Consider the following 7,623-nt stretch of genomic DNA (forward strand, 5'->3'; position numbering starts at 1 on the left):
CATTGTATAAAAGTCTCAAAAATATTTAAAAAATATTTATTTTTTTAAAAAGTACTCAAAAACCCTCTCAGACACTGGATGTGGTGACACACACCTTTAATCTCAGAACTCAAGAGGCAGAGGCAAATAGATTTCTGTGAGATTGAGGTCAGCCTGGTCTACATAGTGAATTCTTGGCCAGCTAGGGCTATAGGGAGACCCTGTCTCAAAGCAAACAACAACAACAACAAAATGAAATGAAAACCCAAAACAAACAAGCAAAGCCAAACAAACAAAAAACTCAAAAACAAGTCCCCAAGAACATCGGGATGCAACACTCAGCCCCAAAGTAGACTGGCTCTGTCATCATGACTTGCCTTGGGACGTTCCACTGGTTTTCCATGGCTATACACTCTTTCCTTGAGTGTGGAGGAGACACAAGGTAGCCTCAAACAGCTTAACCATGAAAAACTTTATTCAGTAATGAAAATTACGCTAAATCATTTTCATCCACTACTATGGCTATTTTGTGCTTTCCACCAGTTTCATCTTTGTAGAAGAGATGCTTTCTTTTTTTATTTTATTTTTTGTGTATGAGTGTATTGCCTACATGTGTGTAAGTGCACCTGTGTTGTGTAATGCCCATGGAAGTCAGAGGAGAGCATCAAATTCCCCTGGAACTGGAGTTACAGCCAGCTGTTAGCCACCATGAGGGTACTGGGACTCGAACCCGGGTCCTCTGCAAGAGCAGTCGGTGCTCTTAACCACTGAGCCATCTCTCCAGCCCAAGAAATGCTTTCTTTAAAAAATGGCAGGCAGCTCTGTGGCTCCCTGAACAAAAAACAACACAACAAAACCAGAGCATGAAGTTGGTGGTGGGGGGCATATGGAGGTGGGGATGGATCAGGTAGGAGTTAAGGGGAGGGGTTGGGGATGAATATGATAAAAAATACATTGTATAAAAGTCTCAAAAATATTTAAAAAATATTTATTTTTTTAAAAAGTACTCAAAAACCCTCTCAGACACTGGATGTGGTGACACACACCTTTAATCTCAGAACTCAAGAGGCAGAGGCAAATAGATTTCTGTGAGATTGAGGTCAGCCTGGTCTACATAGTGAATTCTTGGCCAGCTAGGGCTATAGGGAGACCCTGTCTCAAAGCAAACAACAACAACAACAAAATGAAATGAAAACCCAAAACAAACAAGCAAAGCCAAACAAACAAAAAACTCAAAAACAAGTCCCCAAGAACATCGGGATGCAACACTCAGCCCCAAAGTAGACTGGCTCTGTCATCATGACTTGCCTTGGGACGTTCCACTGGTTTTCCATGGCTATACACTCTGGAGACACAAGGTAGCCTCAAACAGCTTAACCATGAAAAACTTTATTCAGTAATGAAAATTACGCTAAATCATTTTCATCCACTACTATGGCTATTTTGTGCTTTCCACCAGTTTCATCTTTGTAGAAGAGATGCTTTCTTTTTTTATTTTATTTTTTGTGTATGAGTGTATTGCCTACATGTGTGTAAGTGCACCTGTGTTGTGTAATGCCCATGGAAGTCAGAGGAGAGCATCAAATTCCCCTGGAACTGGAGTTACAGCCAGCTGTTAGCCACCATGAGGGTACTGGGACTCGAACCCGGGTCCTCTGCAAGAGCAGTCGGTGCTCTTAACCACTGAGCCATCTCTCCAGCCCAAGAAATGCTTTCTTTAAAAAATGGCAGGCAGCTCTGTGGCTCCCTGAAACACTGATTATTTTAATCATGATCTCCAGCCCCACACAGACAGGAGGAACACGGCAGGTACAATGCAAGGGATGGGAGAATGCAGGGCAGGGTGTACCTGTGCTGTCTGCTCTGAGACACTGCCCAGCTGTGTGGCCTCCAAGGATCAATGCAGAGAGATTGGTTGTGTCCCCCAGAAGCACAGTCCTAGCACCTGAAGCTGATTCTCATGGATACATGAATTAAGCACTTGTGAAAATCAAGAGCAGGGCTGGCAAGACGGCTCAGCAGGTAAGAAGAGCATTGCTGTGTGATGACCTAAGTTCGATGCCTCGTGCCCCGTGGTGGAAGGAGAGAGCCAATTCTCAAATTTTCCTCTGACTTCCACACTCACACCTGCACTTAGACATACATATCACACACATACATCACACACACACACACACACAAATATAATAATGAACAAAATAAAATAAAATTTGTAGAACTAAAGGGAACCCTCCTGTCCAACACTCCTAAAAATCTTCAACACTAGTAGCATCTGAATCACAAAGAGGAACTGAGCCCAATCTCCACCCTGCTGTTCCATAATAATCTCATAATAAAGCAGATAATTGAGTATATTTGATGATATTCAAATATCATCTTGTGTTATCATTTTAGTCAACACTCAAAACACTAGTGAGTCTGCCAGGCAGATTTATACAGCCTGGCAAACTTTCATTTCAGGAATAACACTTAATATTGAATTATTCTCAACTAATAGAATAACAGTTACAGGGCCCACCCTGGGGTGGTTAACAGACTGAACCAGAGCCTTCCAGGAAGTTGACAGTGAACACCTCACACATATCCACAGGATGTTCCTGTAACTTATAAAGAAAAGGGGCCTTCATTTATGTCACCTCTGAAAGCAGTCTTTTCCCCCTCTCTATAGTCTGGGCCAGGACTTTTTCAGACAGTGACTAGTTGACCTTTTCCCAGGACCCTGTTAGTTTCTTAGGTTCCTTGCACGACATACTTAATTGCTACCTATTTTTCCTCCTTGCTCTGAGCAAAGGACTCCTCTGAAATTGTCAAGGCAGAAGTTCTCTTGGGCTGAGCATTCACAGGGCCCTTCAGGCAGTTCCCTGGGGCCTCCTTTGGAGAGTACTGGGGCACTCTAACAGCAGCGGTTTTGCAACAGTGTTGGCTGGAACTCTGGGTTCCAGGGCTAGCCCCAGGTGTAGCCTAGGGGGAGATCACTAGCTCTGGGCTCTGGTTCCCCCCAGAGTAGCTCTGTTTTGATTCAACTCATATATTAGGGCCTTGCATAAGATTCCACTTGGTTCTAAATATAAAACAAATGATGTCTACAAAAATGTGGGGGGCCAATTGCAGCAAATGCTTCTCTCATGGAGGTCTGTGTGCTACAAAGAAGTTTGCCCTTCCCCCACCCTCCAGAATTTGGAACATAACAAGAATTGAAGCAATTAAATATACTTATCTCCAACTTCAAAAAATTAATGTTTTCTAACAGTAAATGTTTCACAGTCAAGTTTTGTTTTCCTCAATAGCTTTCTCAAGTGTCTTTTACCCCAACTTTGCCTTTTACCTTCCAGCAAGGTTGGCGTAGAGACCTGACATGTGTTCTTTGTGAACGCTTTTTTTTTTCTCATAAGCAAAGAGGGGAATTCAACTGCCTCTCTCCTTTACCTCTCTGTACTAATCCAAAATTAAGACTGGCATTTGGTTGGTATTCTGGAACTATTATTAAAAATTTGGCATAGCCATCCAAAACATGCCAGCTCCAGCGATGATATGAGCACCTTTCTGACAACTGAAAATGAATTGGGATTTTATTGAGCATCTTGTTAATTTGTACTGGTGAAACAAGTCGTACATGGTAGTGTAAGGATTGATTTTTCTAATTCTAAAATTAAAAAGAAATTAACAGGAGCACCAATGATTTGAAGTGAATTCACTGTACAGCTCCAAAGTCACCCTCTTTGAAGTGTTCTAAGCAAACTATGGGGCAGGCCATGGAGAATGGAGGTGAATTCTAGAAACCAACAAATCCCATTCATTTCCTTCAGTTTGTAAAAACAAGCAACTGACACATTTCCTGCCAATGAACATACTTGCAGATAAGAAAGCTCTCTACAGGAAATCCTTTGCTGAAAGAGACCAGTTAAGCCACTAAACTTAACCTGCCCCACCAAGTCCTAATGTATCCAATATTTGATAATGCTCAGGATGGTGAAATGTGCCTGAAATCACTCAAATGATGCTATATGGCTCTAAGCTCTGTATTTCTTTTAATATAGAAGCAAGGTATTAAATAAACATTAAAACATACTTAGCAATTCTTCCATCTCCTCTTTCCTCTAGGCAATTAGTTGAGGAAAATTTGATGCTCTTTAGAAAGATCAAGTTGTAATTTGAATAAGTTTAAAAAGTGCTTTAAGATTAAGCAATGCAGTGCTAAATGTACCATGTATGGAGGGGAGGTATTTCTAAACGAATAGCAAGAACTTAAAATTTCAAGCCTGCCACTGACAAGATCAGATAGTCTAACAAAAGCGTTGGTTTTATATTGATACAAGTTTTAGTGAAAAGCTTCTGAGTCAAAATTTAGAAGAGAGGACTGGAAAGATGGCTCAGTGGTTAAGAGCACTGGCTGCTCTTGGTAGGGAACCCAGGTTCTGTTCCCAGTACCCACATGGTAACAACCATCTGTAACTCCAGTTCCAGGAGATCCAATACCCTCTTCTGGCCTTCACGGGCATTGAATGACATGGGTGCACTTACATACAAGCAGGCAAAACACTCATTCGCATAAAACAAAAATGAATAAATTTTTAGAATTAGAAGAGGCCTGCTCAGTTATTTTCCACTTAGCAAAATGAACAGAACAGGGCTATTGGGGGAGGTGTCTAAACTCTCTTTGATACACTCACTGTACAACTCTGAAGTTACCCTCTTTTAAGGGTTCTAAGCAAACTATGGAGCAGGCAATGGAGAATGGAGGTGAACTCATTGCCAAGATACAGCAGAAATACTCGCCATGTGGTTTGGGGAATCCTCTAAAATATCCTAAAAATGAAAGCAGTCTTCTTTACCCTAAGACAGGAAACCTTCCTAAATTAGCTGGATTTGCACTTTTGACACAGTCTTTATTTCCATTTAGGGGCGGTCCCCTTCCCTGTCTTTTGCTTCCCCCAAGCACCTGGCAGCTTGAGTGTTTCCCCTGCTCAGACAGCCTTAGTACCTGTCCCAAATACCACAGACAGTCATGTTCCACTTTGAACCCTCTTGCAAGCAAAAAAGAAGCTTCATTAAACCTTCTCTGATGATATTCTGGTCTCTACAGCACTAAGAAGACTTTTGTTCAAACAGAAGACATACAAACGTGGTAGTAGACATAAAATTCTGTAATTAAGGGCCAAGTGCATTCTTTTCAGATTTCTCTAGGTACAACTCAGAGGTCACAAAATGCTAAGCAAGCACAAGCTCACTCTAGCTTTCAGGCTTTCTCCTGAACTATTTTCAAGAAAAATACAGTTATGAAATGCAGGAGACTCCATTTTTGGTTGTTGTTGTAAAATGACCTTGATTTGACAGGCACCGTCTCAGGTTTCAACAGATGCTGTGGGAAAGCTCACAGAAGCCAGCATGTTCTCCAAGCACCTGTGATGACACGCAGGTTTTTTTTTTTTGTTTTTTTTTTTTTTGTTTTTTTTTTGTTGTTTTTTTTTTTTTTAAGGGGTGGTCATGGTAGTGTATGCATGTGTGGTGGTGGTGGGGGTTACACTTCTCAGTTTCCATGACAACCGTGTCTCCACTCCTGGGTTACTAGATATCATCCACTTCCTATGTCTAAATTTTAAACCAATCAGAAAAGTGCTTATATGGTTAAGAACTTCTGGGACCTAGCTTCTTTAATGAGGTACTTTAAGGCTTGAATGAAGATGTCCACCGTTTATACCCTACCTTAAGAACTCCTCATTTCAAAATGTTCACTAATTCAGTCTTCTGTGGTAAAAAATGCCCTTTTTCTGTGAATACATTCTGCTCAAAGCACAATTTCTTGCAAAATAGTGTGCAAGCTGATTATGATTGTTTGATTTTCATTCTTTTATTTTTTCTTTCACTGTTCCAAGGCTTAGATTTAGTGGGTAAAACATGCAAGGCACTTAAATTATCAAAATAATGATACAATTAAGTATCCATCTGCTGATGTTGCTATTTAAATGCTCAGATTAAAAAAAAAAACCATTAGGGAAAAAATGAATTCCAAGTTGAACAACTTTGCGTTCTACAACTTATGAACAGAAATCATTGAGTTGGTATTGTGTAGTCATGCATCTATCAATGCAAGCTAGTAGCTGACAGCTGCAAAAAAATTTGTCACCAAAATGGCCTACTTTATCTGGATAGAAACAACAACAAAAAATTAAACATAAAGACACCCAGAGCCACAGGCACCCGGATCAAAAACCAAACCCAGGCACAAAAAGGCTGATCCGAAATTACTGCAAGGTTTTAAAAGGAGGTTTGGGGGTGACTGTTTTCCTAAGTCTCCATCTCACTGACCAATCAGTGTGAGAGTTAGAGCGGGCTCCAGACATCTGTGCAGTCTTCAGAGCTCTGCACCCTCCGAGCTGCTCCCCCTTGCTAAAGCAGAGCTGGCGATCAATGAAAAAAAAAAAAAACAGGGAACAAAAGGGAAATACTGGATGTCTTCCTCAGCTCACGAAAGCGATTTCCTTTTTCCTCAATGAGCTGGTCGCACCCTGCCTAGACAGCTCCACCGAGAGCTTCCAACCAGCCTGGTCCAGTCCTTTTAACAAGAAGGCACATTTTGGCAATTGCAATCATGTGTTCCAGCGCTAGCGAATGTGTCACCTTAACCACAGCCTTGTGACGGAAGGCTCCCGGAGCCCAACCAATTGAAACTAATAAATTAAATAAATTAATAACCCCCACGATTAAAAGCTCCCGAGAAAGACTGTTTCCCTAGCCCAAATGTCATTCCCAGAGGATAAACAAAGCATGAAAAATAATCTCCCGGGCTGGGAATCACGGTTTTCTCCTCAAAGAAGCAGCGTTTCTCAAAAAAAAAAAAAAAAAAAAAAAAAAAAAAAGAAATTTAAAAAAAAAAAAAAAAAAAAAAAAAAAAAAAAAGGAAACCTCCAGCCTTCCTCCAATGGACACGCGGGTTTGTCCATGTTGCACCGGGAAAAGCAGCTCCGGTATTTGAAAAGAGGTTTAAACTGCCCATAGATCTGACTCTGTTTATAATTGATAGCAAAACAGTTGTTACAGCAATGCCGTAACTCTGCCCCAGCCAAACTCCACATTTAACACCTTAGTTCCTTGAAAATACAAGTCACGCCTGGGGACCCCTCCGAAGCCGGCTCCCTCCGAAGTCATTCACAGAATTGCACCAATTACTCGATAATTTTTATAAACATCCATTGTCTGCAATTAAAAAAAATTTAAACCCCCTGTCTACAAATTCCAGAAAAACTTTTTTTTTTTTTTTTTAATGAACTTACTTTTGAGACAAAACTAATGAAAATAAGCAACTTGCCATCCCTGCCTCCTTCCCATTCGGGGCTGCAGGCTATAAATCAGTCTGAAACTGGATGGCCCTATGGGGGCGGACCCCTCAAAACCAAAAGCCGAGGCTGCCCCCCAGACGCGGGCAGGCGGAGCGGAGGGTCGGGGTGACAAAGCTAGCCCCGCGCGAGGAGCCGGCGAGCCTCGCTCCAGTTACCTTCGATCGCCTGCCCCCCCGCTGCTTCTCGCGGCCGCATTGGGGGGCTGCGGCGGCGCTGGACTCGCGGGGGGCCCCGCCGCCGGGTCGCGCCGTCTCCCGGCCGAGCTGCACCGATCGCGGCCGGAACACCCGGCTCCAGCGCCCGGCGC

General features: G+C 42.2%; 1 protein-coding gene across 3 annotated transcripts in view; it reads right to left on the reverse strand.

Annotated features, from left to right (window-relative positions):
- Nucleotides 1-7,608, reverse strand: part of Foxn3 (forkhead box N3) — a 435,807-nt gene extending 428,199 nt beyond the window's left edge. For 2 of the 3 annotated variants that reach the window (XM_008843801.3, XM_008843799.3), the window contains exon 1: nt 7,472-7,608. The gene's annotated coding sequence lies outside the window, so the exon portion shown is untranslated. The remainder of the gene's footprint in view (nt 1-7,471) is intronic. The other variant, XM_008843802.3, reaches the window with a different exon arrangement.
- Nucleotides 7,609-7,623: the final 15 nt, after the last annotated feature.

The sequence above is a fragment of the Nannospalax galili genome, unplaced genomic scaffold (assembly GCF_000622305.1).
Source record: "Nannospalax galili isolate Female #2095 unplaced genomic scaffold, S.galili_v1.0 scaffold500, whole genome shotgun sequence".
In the NCBI taxonomy this organism is placed as follows: domain Eukaryota; kingdom Metazoa; phylum Chordata; class Mammalia; order Rodentia; family Spalacidae; genus Nannospalax; species Nannospalax galili.